The 19262-nt window shown below is 35.7% G+C and overlaps 1 long non-coding RNA gene across 1 annotated transcript; it reads left to right on the top strand.

The window, feature by feature from the left end:
* The first annotated feature begins 3442 nt into the window (after window positions 1-3442).
* Window positions 3443-4883, top strand: LOC123331913. Its single transcript, XR_006548723.2, has 2 exons — window positions 3443-3551; window positions 4392-4883. It is a non-coding gene; the product is annotated as an uncharacterized LOC123331913 (long non-coding RNA).
* Window positions 4884-19262: the final 14379 nt, after the last annotated feature.

The following is a 19262-nucleotide window of genomic DNA, read 5'->3' as shown; positions in this document are numbered from 1 at the left end:
ACGTTACTCTTACATGTTACAAAATGTAAATTGAACTACATTAAAATGAAAAATATTTGTTGTAAACAATACTACTGGACTCAGACTACCTTCATTATTTCATGAGTTATCCCCCTAGGACATAATAAGAATGCCAATGATTTACCCTTTGATTTGGGGTTTCTCCAGTTATATGATCTTGTGGTGAATCCAGAACAACACTTTCTGATGCTTCTAATGTGTCTGAAATTTCCTAGTTGGAACTTTTCCATTATGATAACCAGGAATTTTGTTAAAAAATATAAACCTGGATTCTATAACAGACCCACTAAATCAGCATCTATAATGGTAGAGTTCAATAATTACTTTTTTTAAAAATCCCTAGGTAATTATGTTATTTCCTACTATTTAAGTAGAATGAATTTAACTTAATTTGTATATGCTCTTTCAGATTTCTCTGGTGACTTATTCAAGAAAAACTGCATTAGACTTTTTATCTAATTAACTTTGAAATCATAGACCTCTCTAGTAATCTTCAACCTATATTTATATGCACGCTCAGTCGTGTCTGACTCATTGCCAACCCATGGACTGTAGCCTGCCAGGCTCCTCTGACCATGGGGTCTCCCAGGCAAGAATACTGGAGTAAGTTGCTATTTCCTTCTCCAGGGGATCTTCCCCTACCAAGGCATCGAACCAGGGTCTCCTACATTGGTATGCAGATTCTGTACCACTAGCGCCACCTGGGAAGATCTACCTTTTTATAGGGGCAGGAATATCATCCTTTCCCCTTTCAAAAATTTTAATTACTGCTTTTTAAATTTATGGCCTTTAGTTTGATAGTGAATTTCCATACTTTTGCTTTCCTCCAAAAGGCACTATTTTTTCCCTTTTGTCTTTAATGTAAGTTTCTTTTCCTTCTAGTTAATTGTAGTATTTTTGCATGTTTCCCAACTTACCCATTTAATAGCCATTTTCAATATACCAAAATGTTTTAATTGTTTTCAAACCTTTGATTTTGTTTTTATTTGTCTAATAGGAATCTACCTAGCTAAATTGTAGTATCTGGAAATAAATTTACATTTGGTATCAATATTAATAGGATAGTATAGTATATATAAACCATACATATATAACTGTGTATCTATTTATAGATAAATATATAGTGTCATTTCCAGTTAACATATATTAATCTTAAAATTTTAAGTCATGGTATGTAAATCAAAGGATAGATTGAATAATAAACCATGACTGACATCTCTAAGAGGTATGTGAACCATGACTATAATAAGCTCTGCATTATTATCAAGTTGATACTTAAAATCATTTATCTTACATTATACATATAATACTTATATATAACTATAATTTATTATTATGTCCTAGTATGGATTATCTAGTTATTGAGTTAAAAAGGGCTCCCCTTTCTTCCCATGTATAAGTCTGAATTGTTAAACATAATTCCTAGGAAATCTCTCTATATGTAAATGATGGAAGTGATAAAACTTCTCATCTAAATTATTAGCATGATTATCCATATGTTTCTTAATTATTCCCTTTAGGGTTGCATTAAATCTTCCCAATACCTCATTTTGGGTATTAAGCTATAGTCTAGAATAGCTTTATTTCAACTGTTTCTAGCACTTTTGAAAGGAAATTTATGTTCTTATTAAGATTACTAGTAAACTTCCCAATAAAAGATTATGCCCAGCAAATCCTTACCTGACACTGGCATGTCCTAAAGGCATAGTAAAGGTATGTAGTATTGCCAGGAGGCAAAAGGATGCTACTTATCCATGGGTGAGAAGTTTATAAGGACTCTTTTTTGGAGTATCTGCTCTTTCTTATGTCTAGAAACATAATAGTCATAAATTACTACTATTTTCTACTAGGAAAAACATGTCAAATCTTCCTGTGACCATGTTGGTCTTAGAGTTGTACTATCTCAGTGACAATCTTTACCATTGGTGAATGGTCCCAAGAGCCCAGGTCAGATGACTTCTGGACAATATCACTAAGATTTATATGCTTGTTTGTCTCAGAGCAGGCCCTCTTCTATACAAAGTCACAGTAGTTCTCCTTTGTGTGCATGACTCCTAGCACTTCTGATGATGTTTTTCCAGCACTAATTTTATATGTCCATGTCTCCCTGGAGCTTCTGTAACTATATAATAGCAGGCTTTGTGTAGTGCTTCTCCAAGTTGTTCTGTTCTACTCTCCCAGAAAAACTGGTAACCCTGGTGAAAGTTATTACCTTGTAGCTCTTGCCATAACATCAATCAGACTCCCCTAGGGAAGCATGATTGTATAATACTGCAGCATCATGCCCTTAGCTTCTCTAAACTACTCTGGGCCTTGGAGAGACTGTGAACCTTCCCCCGCTCCCTTCCCATATCTTTTCTCAAGGTACAGCTATCAAGCCTCTCTAAGGATTGTCTCCTGAGGTAGATCAGATAACAACTCTCTCCGTGAAGTTCTTTTGTCCAGGTAGCTTAGCAAGGTACCTAATTTTTCTGAGAAATAACCCTATTTTCCATAGTATTACATTAATGCAAAGGCAAACTTTAATCCTGGAAAAGATATTAATCTTACAAACACTTTTAATTTAAAGCTCTATTCAGTAAAATAAGCAATGGCACTGCTGATCAAACAGCCCCTTTTCTTTCCTGATCTCTTGAGTTTTTCATATACACCAAAGTATATTTTTGGTTTTCAAGTGTAAGCAACAGTAACTATATTTACCTCTAATATGTTAAACTTCAATTATCTGAGTGGCTCAGGTGGTAAAGAATCTGCCTGCAATGTGGGAGACCCCTGAGTCAGGAAGATCCCCTGGAGTAGGAAATAGCAACCCACTCCAGTATTCTTGCCTGCAAAATTCCATGGACAGAAGAGCCTGGAGGTGTTACAGTCAGACATGACTGAGCAACTAATACTTTCTACTTTCTTTCTAAGACAATCAGAATATTTATTTATCTGTGAAGAGCTTTTAGATACTCACTAGAGAGAGAGAGAAATATCCCTGTTATAAATTAGTTTTCTTATTATTTGGCTGAGTTAAAAACAAGGAAAACAAAGAAACAACAACAGAATTTTCTGATTATAGTCAGGTCAGTACTTCTTTCAGAAATTCACTCCAAAAGTGAATTCTCCAAATCTAATACTAGAAGCTTACTCTTGATATTAATAAGATTGCTGCAATTATTAAGGCAGCATTAAATGATATTCATTAGAATCTACTACTATGAGGAAAATTTGTTTAGATAATTCAAAAACAAATCATAAAGCATAAAAATTATGGTTAAACCCACAAATTCTGTTAACCAGAACAATTCAGTTGTTAACATTTGCATTTCTTGAAATATAACTCTCTCTTAAAAAATCAGACATAACTTCATTTGTCTTACTAGAAGGAAGCATAAGACTTTTTTAAAAAATCTGTTGATATATCTTATTTTTGCAGTAATAGAGGTGTGCTATGAGTGGGAGGAGGAGTGACCCAAGAAAGACACAAGCCAAAATAGTTTGAGAAGCATACTTTCCTTTGTCTAAGGGTACAGACATCCACCCAGGTCAGTTGATAAATTTCTTAAATACAGTAGCAAAATTTTATGATTTCAGCTTTGTTCTATGGAGAGTATATTTCCTGTTTCTTTAGATTCACCTGAAAAAATTGAATACTTTTCAGTAGAGTTGACAGTTGAAATGCTCTATTTATTTGACCTTTAAAATATTTTCAACTGTGAACAGCTGGCTACTCTGCCCCTTTCCCAGAGGCTGCTTAGGCTGTAAACAGGAGGCAAAGTAGAATTGCAGCCAATCTAATTATGGAATATTGAAAAGGTCAAAGCATTGCCCTGGGCTACGAAATGGTAAGATCTTCATTTAAAAGAACGCCAAATATCCTAGCCAATAAATGGAAAAGCAGTAGCTTATATTTCTTATAAAATCAGTATTTGCAAGTACCTCCTATACATCAATTTCTGTACTAAACATGTTACAATATTATTCAAAAATTGTCTACAAAGGCAGTGGTAATATGGATTGTGGTAGCATCTTCTTACATTAAGGGACAATGTATCTTATGTGTAACACAGTGTGTCAGTTAAGTTTCAATCAGAGATACAGAATCATTATGAATGTTACAAAATAAGATATTTACCATAGGAATTAGTTCTTATGCAATTGTAAACTTAGAAAATTACATTCCCTCTGTATCTGATGGTATGTCTAAAGTTGCTGTAATTGGCAGGGACAATAGTGGGGGGAAAAATGGTGAATGTTCAAAAAAGGAGAGTATCAACAAGATGGAATCCATGATCACAAAATGGAGTCCATGAGGATAAATTAGAGTTTATAATGTCAACATAAATCCATGTGTATTCCTATCATCTCTGTCCTCAACAACACAGGTGACTTGAAGAATGAGTTGATGTCTTCACCATGGAACTACATACAGGCTTGAATCAGGACTTGGAGACATTCAAGATGGAGATCTAGTGGACAGTGGAAAGCTGTGGGCCCAGCTGTAGCCCCATTCCAATTAGGTGATGACCTACTCCTACCTTAACAAATTTTGTCCAAAGTACTCTGTAGTGAACTTGAATCTAGAACTATATAGGACTTGAGTTTAGCTATGCTGACAGAAAACCACTATACCCCATGACCAGAGGCATCTTCTAAGGTAGCTGAGATGTGTTCAAGAACCATGTGCTATGCTGTGTAATATGACAGATTTGGGAAGTCCATATGGATGTCTCTGGCATTATCTAGATTCTGTCATCTCATACACAGGACAACCAAGAACTATATACATTCTATTTGAAAGGTAAATTTGAAAGATTTTCTATGGGGAAGTTAAACAATTGAAATAATATAGAAAGAGATGTATCGATGCTAAAGATGGCTAAAAAAAATTAAATTGCAAAGTCAGATTAAATCCACTCATTTTACCTGCTGTATCCTGTAAGAACCACCACAGTGAATGTTATGCTAACAGATAACCATGGGATGGGGTTTGCATGTGAGGAGAAACACACTTATCAGAGGAAACACATATTTGGAGCAGATTCCCTGGAGGGGAAAATCTGAGTTATTAATATTTTATTGGAAATCCCCAGTGACCAATCAATTTGCCATTCAGCAGAATTTCTGAACAGAATTTCTAGATTAAACATGAAGTGATCTTTCTACATCATTTAAAAAATTTAATGTTTTAATTTCTGGAAACTGTTCATATTCCAAATCCAACTGAGGAGACTCTTTTAGGACTAACTCAGCTGTGTTATTTCATAAATGATATTTCTGTCCGATTTAGTAAATAGCATGCACTTCTAATAATATGAGATGTTACAAAAAATACACATGAACTGTATCCACTATATTAAATAACTTCAGCAATAATATGCTCCTTCTGTGGTAAATACCATGGGAATGGGTTAGAAATGATTGGTCTAGGTTATTTCCCTTGAGTCATTTTCATATGATTTTGAACTTTCCAACCATGTTCATAAAAAAAGTAAAATATAGCCCATAGCAACCCAGTGGATAATCAATTCATTAAAATTAATTATACTTGGAACCATAGAAATGAGGAAAGAAGGCTGTTTCTTTGATTTCAATGTCTACAGCAACCCTCTGATAACTATCGGAGTAACTATAGTATAGACTTCTCCAGCAAACTCCAGAGAGCCCTTCCCTGTTGCATCAATCCTTTATGTCTGCTATTTGCTGTCTTTATTTCAAATATTTGATGTAGATTAATGGACATGTGACAGACTTGCCCTTCATGCTTAGCATCTCATGATCAGGGTATATAATCTTTAGCATGTACCATATTATTATTGTACAAAATAAATGAAAACACTTTATTCTGTTATAGGTCCTAGAATGTTCATGGCTTATGTGTACAGATATATATTCTCTAGCGATGTAAGTAGCCTTAATTATGCTGTATAATAAGAAGCAATGGACAGAACCCACCAAAGATATGGGTTATCTTTAAAATGAATATGTGTGTATGCATATTCTTTCTGCTTTTCTCTATATCCAGATTTAGATTGATATTATTTCTCTGTGTGCCACTTTCTCAAGCCAGCCAGTTTTGAAAACTTGCCTGAAAACATTGAAAAGTACTATGAACTTTGGTGAAGAATAGGCATTTTTTTCTCTAAAAACTTCCATTTATTCACCACCAAAGACAGACTCAAATGCTGATCATCCACAAAACCTATAAGTTAAGTGTAAGTTGTAAGTGTAATTGTTGGCTGTTTTTTTCCTTCAAATGTCCAATTTTCAACAACAAAATCACAAGGCATACAAATAAATAAGAAACCATGGTCCATTCAAAAGAAAAAGTAAATTGGCAAAAAATGTACATGAGGAGGAAAAGACATCAGACTTAATAGACAAAGACTTTAAAATATCTGTTTTAAATATACTCAAAGAGCTCAAAAAAGGAGAAAGAAAAGAAATTGGGAAAATGACATTTGAAAAATGAAAATAACTATGAAGTGATAGAAATCATGAAAAGGAGCCAAACAGAAATTAGAGATGAAACGATACAATAACTGAATTGAAAAATTCAATAGAGGAGTTTAACAGTAGATTTTGGCTAACAGAAAACAAAATCACTGACTGTGAACACAAGATAATCGAAATTATCATGTCTGAGGAACATAATGATAAAAAGTTAAGAAAAATGACAGATCCTAAAGGACATCTGGGATACCACCAAGAAAACCACTGGATACACTAAGGACATCCCAGAAGAGAAAGAGAAAGGAACAGAGGGATTATTTAAAAAAATGCTGGCCAAAAAGTTTCCAAATTTAGGGAAAGATATGAATTAACAAATCCAAGAAGCTCAATAAAATATAAGTAGGATAAATACAAAATTAATCACACCAAGACATATTATAATGAAACTGTCAAAAGCCAAAGATGAAGAGAGAATCTTGAAAGCAGAAGAGATTAATGATGTCACATACAAAGAATTCTCAATAAGATTATCAGCTGATTTATCAGCAGAAACCATCAGGCAGTAGGAGAATATATTTAAAATTCTGAAAGAATAAAAAATTAAACAAAGAATTCTATATCTCACAAAAAATATTGTATAAAAATGAGAAATCAACACATTCCCAGATAAACAAAAGTAAAGGAAATCCATTACCATTAGGCTTGACAAATATAAAAACAAAAAAGTATTATTGTACTTTTTAGTTAGTAACTTTTTATTTTCTAAAGGATTTAAGGGACAGAGGCATAAAAATAATTATTACCTTTGATAATGAATACACAGTGTTTAAAGATGCAATTTGTGGCATCATTTTGCGTCTGCCTACAATGCAGGAGACCCGGGTTTGATCCCTGGGTCGGGAAGATCTCCTGGAGAAGGAAATGGCAACCCACTCCAGTATTCTCGCCTGGAAAATCCCTTGGACAGAGGAGCCTCTTAGGCTGCAATCCATGGGGTCGCAAAGAGTCGGACACGACTGAGCGATTTCACTTTCACTTTTGCGTAAAGTGATGAGAAAGCTGTAGAATTTTATATGCAACTGAAATTGGTATCAACTCAAATTATGTTCTTATAACTTTAAGTTGTTATATGTAATTCCCTATGGTAACCATAAAGAAAATATCTGTAGAATGCACACAAAGGAAATTATAAGGGAGTCAAAATATCTCAATACAGAATCAATAAACACAAAAACAGAGTAATAGAGGAAATGAACAACAATAACACAAAATCTGTAAGACATGTAGAAAACAGAATGGTAAAAGTAAGTCCTTTTTATCAGCATTTACTTTAAATATAAGGTGATTACCAACTCTTCAATCAAAAGCTATAGATTGCAAAATGGATAAAAAACAAAAACCATGATCCAATCAATGGGGTCTACAAGGTAATCACTTTAAATATAAAGACACAAAGAGGTGGAAAGTAAAAGGATGGGAAAAGATAATCCGTGCAAATAGGACACAATAAAGGACAGAAATGGTAAAGACCAAATAGAAGCAGAAGAGATCAAGAAGAGATGGCAAGATTACACAAAACTGTCCAAAATAGATGTTAATGACTTGGATAACCCAATGGTGTGGTCACCCATCCAGAGCCAGACATTCTGAACTGTGGAGTGGACCTCAGAAAGCACTGCTGCTAATAAAGCTAGTGGAGGTGGAAGGAATTGCAGCTGAGCTATTTAAAATCCTAACAGATGATGCTTTTAAAGTGCTGCACTCAATATGTCATCAAATTTGGAAAACCCAATAGTGGCCACAGAACTGGAAAAGGTCAATCCTAGTTCAACTCATCCCAGTTCCCAAGAAGGGTGATACTAAAAAATGTTCAAACCACCAGACAATTGCACTCATCTCCCATACTAGTAAGATTAAGCTTAAAATCCTTCAAGCTAGGCTTCAGCATTATGTGAACTGAGAATTTCCAGATGTTCAAGCTGGGTTTAAAAAAGGCAGAGGAACCAGAGATCAAATTGCCAATATTCACTGGATCACAAAGAAAGCAAGAGAATTCCAGAAAAACATCTACCTCTGTTTCATTGACTACACTAAAAAGCCTTTGACTGTGGATCATAACAAATTGTAGAAAACTCTTAGAGAAGAGAATACCAGATGGTGCTGCAGTCCATGGGGTTGCAGAGTCAGACATGACTGAGTGACTAACACTGACTGATACAACAAACATCAGCGCTACAAAATATATGACACATACACTGACACATAAAGGGATTTTAAGAATCCCCTTTATTGTAGAAAAGGGATTTCTACAATAATAGTTTCAGACTTTAATACCTCACTTTCATTAAAATATAAAATATCCAAATAGATGATCAATAAAGAAATAGAGAATGCCATAAACTAAATGTACCAAACAGATGTACACAGAATACTCCACAAAAATAGCATGATAGACATTTTTCTCAACACATGGAGCATTCTCTAGAATAGACTATATGTAGGCTGTAAAACAAGTCAATAAATTTACAAAGATTGATATCATACAAATATCCTTTCCAATCACAATGGAATGAAATCAGAAATCAATATCAGGCAAAACTCAAAATTTCACAAATATGTGGAAATTAAACACACTAAACAACCACACTTAAGTAACCAATGGGTCAAAGAAGATATCTCAAGGGAAATTAGAAAATATTTTCATACAAATAAAAATAAAAATGTAAAATACATGTAATGTATCTTATATAATAAGATGAAAACTTATAGCTGTAAATGCTTATATTAAAAAAAAAGAGCAATAACAAAAAGTAATGTAACTTGCACCTTAAGGAATTAGAAAAAAGAAGTGGCAAACCCAAAGTTAGAAAAGAAGATTATAATAAGAAGTAAATAATTATTTGAGTGAAATACAGAATAGGGCTTCCCAGGAGGTGCTAGTGGTAAAGAACCTACCTACCAATGCAGGAGACATAAGAGACATTTCAATCCCTAGGAGATCCCCTGGATGATGGTGTGGCAATCCACTCAAGTATTCTTGCTGAAGAATCCCATGGATAGAGAGCCTGGTGGGCTACAGTCCAGAGGGTTGCAAATAGTCTGACACAACTGAAGCAACTTGGCACACACAGAGAATAGAAAAGCAATAGTGGAAAATCAATGAAACCAAAAGTTATTTCTTTGTAAAGGATCAACTAAATTAGCTAACCATTAGCTACTTTAAGAAAAAAGAGAAAATTAAACTTACTAAAATCAGAAATGAAATTGGGAACATTATGACCCATTTTAAAGAAATCAAAAGAACTTTAATAGAATAGTATATACACTTATGTGCCAACAAATTGGAAAATCTAGATAAAATATACAAATTCCTAGAAATATACAACTTACCACGAATAATAAAGAAATAATACTCTGAATGGATCTATAAGTAGTAAGAAATTTAATCAATAATAAAAAAAACCTCCCAACAAAGATAATTATTGGATTATTTGGATTTGTTGATGAATCCTACCAAGTATTTAAAGAATATATAATATCAATATTCAAACTCTTCTAAAAAATTGAGGAGGGAGCACTTCTAAATTTAATCTATGAGGCCAGCATCAACCTCATAACAAAGCCAGAAAAAGACACTAAAGAAAACTACAAATCAACATCCTTTATGAATACTGATGCAAAAATTTTCAACAAAATACAAGTAAACCAAATTCAGTATCATATTAAAAGGAATATACATTATATAACAAGTAGAATTATTCCTATAAGAATATATATATATGCTGAAAATAGCCACATGAAGTGTTTTCTGCTCTAGCTGTTAATACTGTAGCATGTTAGTCGCTCAGTTGTGTTAGACTCTTTGTGACCCCATGGCCTATGGTCCACGAGGCTTCTGTCCATGGAATTCTCCAGGCAAGAATATTGGAGTGGTTTGCCATTTCCTCCAGTGGATCTTCCTGACCCAGAGATCAAACCTGGGTCTCCTTCATTGCAGGTAGACTCTTTACCAACTCAGTTATCAGCCCCTATTAAAAAAAGTTGTCTCACTACTTAGTAGATGGACCATTACAAGAAATCAAATCACATCACCTCTAAAGAGAATACTCAATGCCTCTCTACAAAACAGAAATTAATTCTCTAGAATCATTATTAATGTATAACTATAGAACATGGGTCTATGATGACTTCTCAAATGTGAAATCAGCATGTCAAATGTTAGTAATGACCATTTTAACATTTACATTTAGAATTAATCTCTGGTTATATAATCAAAGTATAGGTTCATTTACTTTTAGGTTAATGGTTTTAAATTCTAACTCTGTCTTGCATCTTATCTTTTATAAATCAATATGTCTTATCAGAAAAAGCCCTTTCCCCAATGAGCATCCTGAATTTATTAGCATCTACAAAGCAACCTTTCATTATTTCTCTTCCCTCATTAATAAACATGTGGTTCAAGAATTCACCATATAGTAAAATAGTTATCTTTTCCCATATTAGATAAATTGCACATAGGCAACTTAAACAACAGAAAATGTTATTGACTCTACCCTTATCCTCACAAAAAATCAGGGATGAAACAATAATAATTGGTCTTTTCTGTGTCCATATTATCTGTCTGAGTAAAGGTTCTGTCCAAATGATGTCTATTAATTCTTAGTTTATCCTTTAGAGACTATCCTTTCCCCACTGATGTTCACAGTTCCGTTATTAAATATTAGTTGACCTTATAACTTCTAACTTCAGGGTTTTTTTTGGCTCATCTTGAAAACATATTCTTTTAGTCCACAGATGAGCCCCCCAGGTTGGATGGTGCTACTGGAGAAGAGTGAAGACCAATTACTAATAGCTCCAGAAAAATATAAAGAGGCTGTGCAAAGTCAAAATGATGTTCAGCTGTGGCTGTGAAGTCCAATGCTGTAAAGAACAATATTGCATAGGAACCTAGAATGTTAGGTCCATGAATCAAAGTTAATTGGACATGGTCAAGAAGGAGATGGCAAGGGTGAACATCAGCATTTCAGGAATCAGTGAACTAAAATGGATGAGAATGGGTGAATTAAATTCAGATGACTGGTACTACTGTGGGCAAGAAGAAGAAATGGAGTAGCCCTCATAGTCAACAAAGCAGTCCAAAATGGAGTAATTGGGTGCAATCTCAAAAATGACAGAATGATCTCTGTTTGTTTCCAAGGCAAACCACTCAACCTCACAGTAATCCAAGTCTATGCCCCAGCCACTGATGCCAAAGAAGCTGAAGTTGACAGGTTCTGTGAAGACCTAAAAGACCAAGTGATGGTGGTAGCCTGTCAGGCTCCTCTGTCCATGGGATTCTCCAGGGAAGAATACTGGAGTGGGTTGCCATTTCCTTCTTCAGGGAAAGACTTTCTAGAACTAACAGCAAAAAAAAAAAAAAAAAAAAAGTCCTTTTCATCATAGGGGATTGGAATGCAAAAGCAGGAAATCAAGAGATATTTTGAGTAACAGGCAAGTTTGGTACTGTACTACAGAACAATGGAGGACAAAGGCCAACAGAATTTTTTAAAAGAATGCACTGGTCATAGCAAACACCCTTTTACAACAAACCAAGAGACGACTGTACACATAGACCTTACCAAATGTTTAATACAGAAATCAGATTGATTACATTCTTTATAGCCAAAGATGGAGAAGCTCTATACAGTCAGCAAAAACAAGACCAGGAGCTGACTGTTGCTCAAACCAGAGCTGACTATGGCTCAAATCATCAGCTCCTTATAGCAAAATTCAGGCTGAAGTTGAAGAAAGCGGGGAAAAACCATTAGGCAATTCAGGTATGTTGTAAATCAAATCCCTTAGGATTATACAACGGAGGTGATGAACAGATTCAAAGGATTAGATCTAGTAGACAGAGTGCCTAAGAACTATGGACAGAGGTTCATAATATTTTATAGGAGCTGGTGACCAAAACCATCCTGAAGAAAAACAAATGAAAGAAGGCAAAGTGGTTGTCTGATAAAACTTTACAAATAGCTGAGAGAAGAAGAAAAGCAAAAGGCAAGGAATAAAGGGAAAGATATACCCAGCAAACTGCAGAGTTCCAGAGAATAGCAAAGAGAGATAAGAAGGCCTTCATCAAGGAACAATGCAAAGAAGTAGAGGAAAGCAATAGAATGGGAAATACTAGACTCTCTTCAAGAAAATTGGAGATACTAAAGGAACATTTCATGCAAGGATGGGCACAATAAATGACAGACATGTTAAGGACCTAACAGAAGCAGAAGAGATTAAGAAGAGGTGGCAAGAATACACAGAAGTATACAATAAAGGTCTTAATGACCAGATGACCACGATACTTTGGTCACTCATCAACAGCCTAACATCCGAGAGTGTGAAGTCATGTGGGCCTTCAGTCAGTTCAGTTGCTCATTCGTGTCTGACTCTTTGCGACCCCATGAATTGCAGCACGCCAGGCCTCCCTGTCCATCACCAACTCCCAGAGTTCACTCAAACTCACGTCCATCAAGTTGGTGATGCCATCCAACCATCTCATCCTCTGTCATCCCCTTCTCCTCCTGCCCCCAATCCCTCCCAACATCAGAGTCTTTTCCAATGAGTCAACTCTTCTCATGAGGTGGCCAAAGTACTGGAGTTTCAGCTTTAGCATCATTCCTTCCAAAGAACACCCAGGACTGATCTCCTTTAGAATGGACTGGTTGGATTTCCTTGCAGTCAAGGGACTCTCAAGAGTCTTCTCCAACACCACAGTTCAAAAGCATCAGTTCTTTGGCATGTGGGCCTTAGGAAGCATTAATACAAACAAAGCTAGTAGAGTAGGTGGAATTCAAGCTGAGATATTTAAAATCCTAAAAGATGATACTGTTCTAGCACTGCACTCAATGTTAGCAAATTTTGAAAACTCAGAAGTGGCCACAAGACTGCAAAATGTCAGTTTTCATTTAATCCCAAAGAAGGGCAATGCCACAGAATGTTCAAACTACTGTACAATTGTGCTCATTTTACATGCTAGTAAGGTTATACTCAAAATCCTTCAAGCTAGGCTTCAGCAGTACGTGAATTGAGAACTTCCAGACGTACAATCTGGCTTTAGAAAAGACAGAGGAAGCAGACATCAAATAGCCAACATACGCTGGATCATGGAGAAAGCAAGGGAACTCCAGAAAAACTTCTGCTTAACTGACTACGCTAAAGTCTTTGACTGTGTGGATCACAAAAAACTGTGGAAAACTCTAAAGAGATGAGAATACCAGACCATCTGTCCTGTCTCCTGCGAAACCTGTATGTGGATCAAGAAACAATAGTTAGAACTGGACATGGAATGACAGACTGGTTCAAAATTGAGAAAGATGTACGACAAGGATACATATTGTCACCTTGTTTATTTAACTTATATGCAGAGTACATCATGCAGATTTCTGGGCTGGAAGACTCACAAGCTGGAATCAAGATTGCCAAGAGAAATACAAATGATCCCAGTTATGCAGATGATACCACTCTAATAGCAGAAAGTGAAGACGAACTAAAGAGTCTCTTGAAAATGAAAGAGGAGAGTGAAAAAGCTGGCTTAAAACTCAACATTCAAAAAACTAAGATCATGGCATCTGGTCCCATCACTTCATGGGACATAGATGGGGAAACATTGGAAAAAGTGGCTGACTTTATTTTTGGGGCTCAAGCCAATTTTTTCACTATCCTCTTTCACTTTCATCAAGAGGCTCTTTAGTTCTTCTTCACTTTCTGCCATAATGGTGGTGTCATCTGCATATCTGAGGTTATTGATATTTCTCCCAGCAATCTTGATTCCAGCTTGTGCTTCTTCCAGCCCAGCGTTTCTCATGATGTACTCTGTATATACGTTAAATAAGCAGGGTGACGATATACAGCCTTGACGTACTCCTTTTCCTATTTGGAACCAGTCTGTTTCATTGTTCCATGTCCAGTTCTAACTGTGGCTTCCTGACCTGCATACAGGTTTCTCAAGAGGCAGGTCAGGTGGTCTGGTATTCCCATCTTAGTAAGAATTTTCCACAGTTTGTTGTGATCCACACAAAGGATTTGCCATAGTCAATAAGGTGGAAATAGATGTTTTTCTGGAACTCTCTTGCTTTTTCGATTCAGTGGATGTTGGCAATTTGATCTCTGGTTCTTCTGCCTTTTCTAAAACCAGCTTGAACATCTAGAAGTTCATGGTTCACGTATTGCTGAAGCCTGACTTGGAGAATTTTGAGCATTGCTTTACTAGCATGTGAGATGAGTGCAATTGTGCGGTAGTTTTAGCATTCTTTGGCATTGTCTGTTTTTGCGATTGGAATGAAAACTGACCTTTTCCAGTCCTGTGGCCACTACTGAGTTTTCCAAATTTGCTAGCATATTGAGTGCATCACTTTCACAGCATCATCTTTTAGGGTTTTAAATAGCTCAACTGGAATTCCATCATCTCCACTAGCTTTGTTGGTAGCAATGCTTCCTAAGGCCCACTTGACTTCACATTCTAGGATGTCTGGCTCTAGGTGAGTGATCACACCATTGTGATTATTTGGGTCATAAAGATCTTTTTTGTACAGTTCTTCTGTGTATTCTTGCCACCTCTTCTTAATATCTTCTGCTTCTGTTAGTTCCAAACCATTTCTGTCCTTTACTGAGCCCATCTTTGCATGAAATTTTCCCTTGCTGTCTCTAATTTTCTTGAAGAGATCTCTAATTTTCTTGAAGAGATCGCTAGACCTTCTCTTTCTATTCTTTTCCTCTATTTCTTTGCATTGATCGCTGAGGAAGGCTTTCTTATCTCTCCTTGCTTTTCTTTGGAACTTTGCAGTCAGATGCTTATATCTTTCCTTTTCTCCTTTGCCTTTAGCTTCTCTTCTTTTCACAGCTATTTGTAAGGCTTCATCAGACAATCATTTTGCCTTTTCTCATTTCTTTTTCTTGGGGATGGTCTTGATCACTGCCTCCTATACAATGTCATGAACCTCCATCCATAGTTCATCAGGCACTCTATCAGATCTAGTCCCATAATGTATTTCTCACTTCTTTAGGTCATACCTGAATGGCTAGTGGTTTTCTCCATTTTCTTCAATTTAAATCTGAATTTGGCAATAAAGAGTTCATGATCTGAGCCACAGTCAGTTCCTGGTCTTGTTTTTGCTGACTGTATTGAGCTTCTCCATCTTTGGCTGCAAAGAATGTAATCAATCTGATTTCAGTGTTTGCTATCTGGTGATGTCCATGTGTAGAGTCTTCTCTTATGTTATTGGAAGAGGGTGTTTGCTATGACCAGTGTGTTCTCTTGGCAAAACTCTATTAGCCTTTGTTCTGCTTCATTCTGTACTCCAAGGCCAAAATTGCCTGTTACTCCAGGTGTTTCTTGACTTCCTACTTTTGCATTCTAGTCCTCTATAATGAAAAGGACATCTTTTTTGGGTGTTAGTTCTAAAAGGTCTTTTAGGTCTTCAGAGAACCATTCAACTTCAGCTTTTTCAGCATTACTGGTCGGGGCATGGACTTGGATTACCATGATATTGAATGGTTTGCCTTGGAAATGAACAGAGATCATTTTGTTGTTTTTGAGATTGCATCCAAGTACTGCATTTCAGACTCTTTTGTTGACTATGATGGCTACTCCATTTTTTCTAAAGGATTCCTGCCCACAGTAGTAGATATAATGGTCATCTGAGTTAAATTCACCCATTTCAGTCCATTTGAGTTCGCTGATTCCTAGAATGTCAACATTCACTCTTGCCATCTCTTGTTTGACCACTTCCAATTTGCCTTGATTCATGGACCTAACATTCCAGGTTCCTGTGCAATGGAACCTGGAATGTTAGGTCCATGAATCAAGGCAAATTGGAAATTTTGGAAAGGAGGTGATATTTCAGTCTTGCTCTCTTTAGTCATTTGTTAACCAAAAGCAGAATATTCATACATCGGTAAATGTTTCATGAGCATCTACTATGTGCCAGGCATTAGTCTAAGTGCAGGAAATACAGAAATGAATTAGAAAGACAAATTCATATCCTGTTGTCCTCACATTCTATTAGAGAAGGACAGGCAATAATCAAAATAAACTCACAAATTCTATAAGTATTATACAGAGAAAATTAAACAGGTAAGTGCTGAGGTGGTTGTTAGGATGGTCTGGAAAGATCTCATTGAAGCATTTGATGTTGGAGCAAATACCTTAAGAAAATGAAGAAGTAAGCCATGCAGATAACTGGGGAAATACACTTCTAGGTAGAGGAAGCAGAATGTACAAAGACCTTTGGGTAGGAGGATTTCCCAGGATCAGCACCAAGATCAGGGCAATTTGAATAAGAGGAAAGTGTTAGTCACTCAGTCATGTCCATCTCTTTGTGACCCCATAGACTGTTGACCACTAGGCTCCTCTGTCCATGAAATTCTCCAGGCAAGAATATTGGAGTGGGTAGCCATTCCCTCCTTCAGGGGATATTCCCAATCCAGGTATCAAATTTGGGTCTCCTGCATTGCAGGCAGGTTCCTTACCATTTGAGCCACCAAATGGGAAAATAACTAACAATGAGGTTGGAAAGGTAACAGAAAGCCATATTGTACAGGTTTGGTATTTACTCTGAGCGACATGGGCTGTCACTGGGGTCTTTGTTTTAAAAGGATCAATCTGGCTATTATGTTGTGTGAATAGAATGGAAATTAAGGCCAGGGTGAAAGAAAGGAGAACAGTTAGGAGGATATAATCATCGGAGGTCTGAGATGGACAGTGATTTAGATGAGAGTAGCAGCAGTGGGGATGGTAAAAATGATCACAATCTAGATATTTTTTGAGAGTAGGGCCAACAGGAGGATTTACTGATAGACTAGCTAGAGTGAAAGTAGACTTAAGCATGTTTCCAGGATTTATTTTCCTAAGTACTTAAAAGGTATAGTTTCAATAACAGACAGGAAAGGTACTAGTAGACAGAAAATTATTGTTTTTAGATGAGGAAATATTAGCAATTTGGTTTTAGACATCCTAAGTTTAGATACATGGTAGATAAACAATCCCAGAGAGAAACTTGGCAATTGTATATATGAGGCTAGAGTTCAGAAAAGTGTTCCTAGCTGGACATATAGATTCAGGATTTGTCGGTATGTAGTATTGTCTAAAGCCATTGATGCAGGATGAGTCCGTCAACAGAGTGATTGTGCACAAGGAAGACAAGATGTCCCAGGCCTGAACCCTGAGACACTCCAAAGTTAAGAGGTTATGAGCATGAGAAAAATGAATAAAAGAGACTGAAAATGATCATATTATGAGATGAGAGAAAATTCAAGAGAGAGCTTTTGTGATCTGCAGACAAAATGAAAATATTTAGGGAGGATAAGTGTTCAATCATGTCCAATGGAATATACATTCTATACTATATATGTTATTTATATTCTAAGAAGCATGGCATAAATTACCACAGATAATAAACACATGATACTATTCTACTAATCATAATAATAACAATCTATTTTTATTGAGTACTTTCTATGTAACAAATGCAATAATTAGTTTTACATGCATAATCTACATGCATGTCTCCCTGGTGGCTCAGATGGTAAAGCGTCTGTCTACAATGCAGGAGACCTGGGTTCGATCCCTGGGTTGGGAAGATCTGCTGGAGAAGGAAATGGCAGTCCACTTCAGTACTATTGCCTAGAAAATCCCATGGACAGAGGAGCCTGGTAGGCTACAGGCCATGGGGTTGCAAAGAGTCAGACACAACTGAGTGACTTCACTTCACTTCTTCATCCTTACAACAACATCAAAATGGAGTAGATACTATTATTACTTCAATTTTATAGATAACTAAAATTATTCATATAGAAAACAGTATTCTCATACTTTAATATTTATTATAAAACAATTCCAATGAGCTTTTAGATCTAATGAATTTATTTTTAAAAACAAGTGTGTCATGACATCTCCTGTAATATGCTGAAATTAACTTTATAGTTCATCAAACCTATGTGTAATCATAATTAAAAATTCAATTTAATGCATCATATATAACTTAAAGGTTAATTTAAAAAGTATACTATAATAAAGTGGTAAGTGTTTCAATATGTAGATATTTGGACTCAACTACAAAAGATGACACAATGATGTAGCTCAGCAGTTGTAGCTATAATACAACATCACTACAAATGTAGCAGCTAAAAATGCAAACCAATTCAGGAATTTTGAATTGCCAATTTAAATACTGTGTAATTTTCTGAATGACGGGACTGTCGTTATAAGTTTTAAACAAGCAAGTGTACAAGGTACATTTTCCCCCTCAATTATTCCCTCAATGTACACGCTACCTGCATTATTAAAAATGTTTATTAAAATCATTTGGCAAATCTAATACAGTTATGTAAATTTTAAAAATAAAATAAAATTAAAAAAAAAAATAAATAAAAGCCACTGGTTTTACGAGTTGCCGGTCAAGGTTCGATGCACGATACTGGATGCTTGGGGCTAGTGCACTGGGACGACCCAGAGGGATGGTATGGGGAGGGAGGAGGGAGGAGGGTTCAGAATGGGGAACACATGTATGCCTGTGGCAGATTCATTTTGATATTTAGCAAAACTAATACAATTATGTAAAGTTTAAAAATAAAATAAAATTTAAAAAAAAAAAAAATCAATCAAAATGACTTTGTATGTCTCCTGGAGTTATGTTCTAGAGTCACATAGTTTTCCAGGCTCAGATATTCATTTAGCACAGAAAATATCACATGTTTGAATGTCTAATAAGACATTCAAAATTTGTTCAAGACATAGGATGATTTTCTGTGGTTCCTGATCATTGCATTCT

This window comes from Bubalus bubalis, chromosome X (genome assembly GCF_019923935.1).
Source record: "Bubalus bubalis isolate 160015118507 breed Murrah chromosome X, NDDB_SH_1, whole genome shotgun sequence".
Lineage (NCBI taxonomy): Eukaryota > Metazoa > Chordata > Mammalia > Artiodactyla > Bovidae > Bubalus > Bubalus bubalis.
The sequence above is the reverse complement of the archived record's forward strand: the minus strand, read 5'-3'. Positions and strand labels throughout refer to the sequence as shown.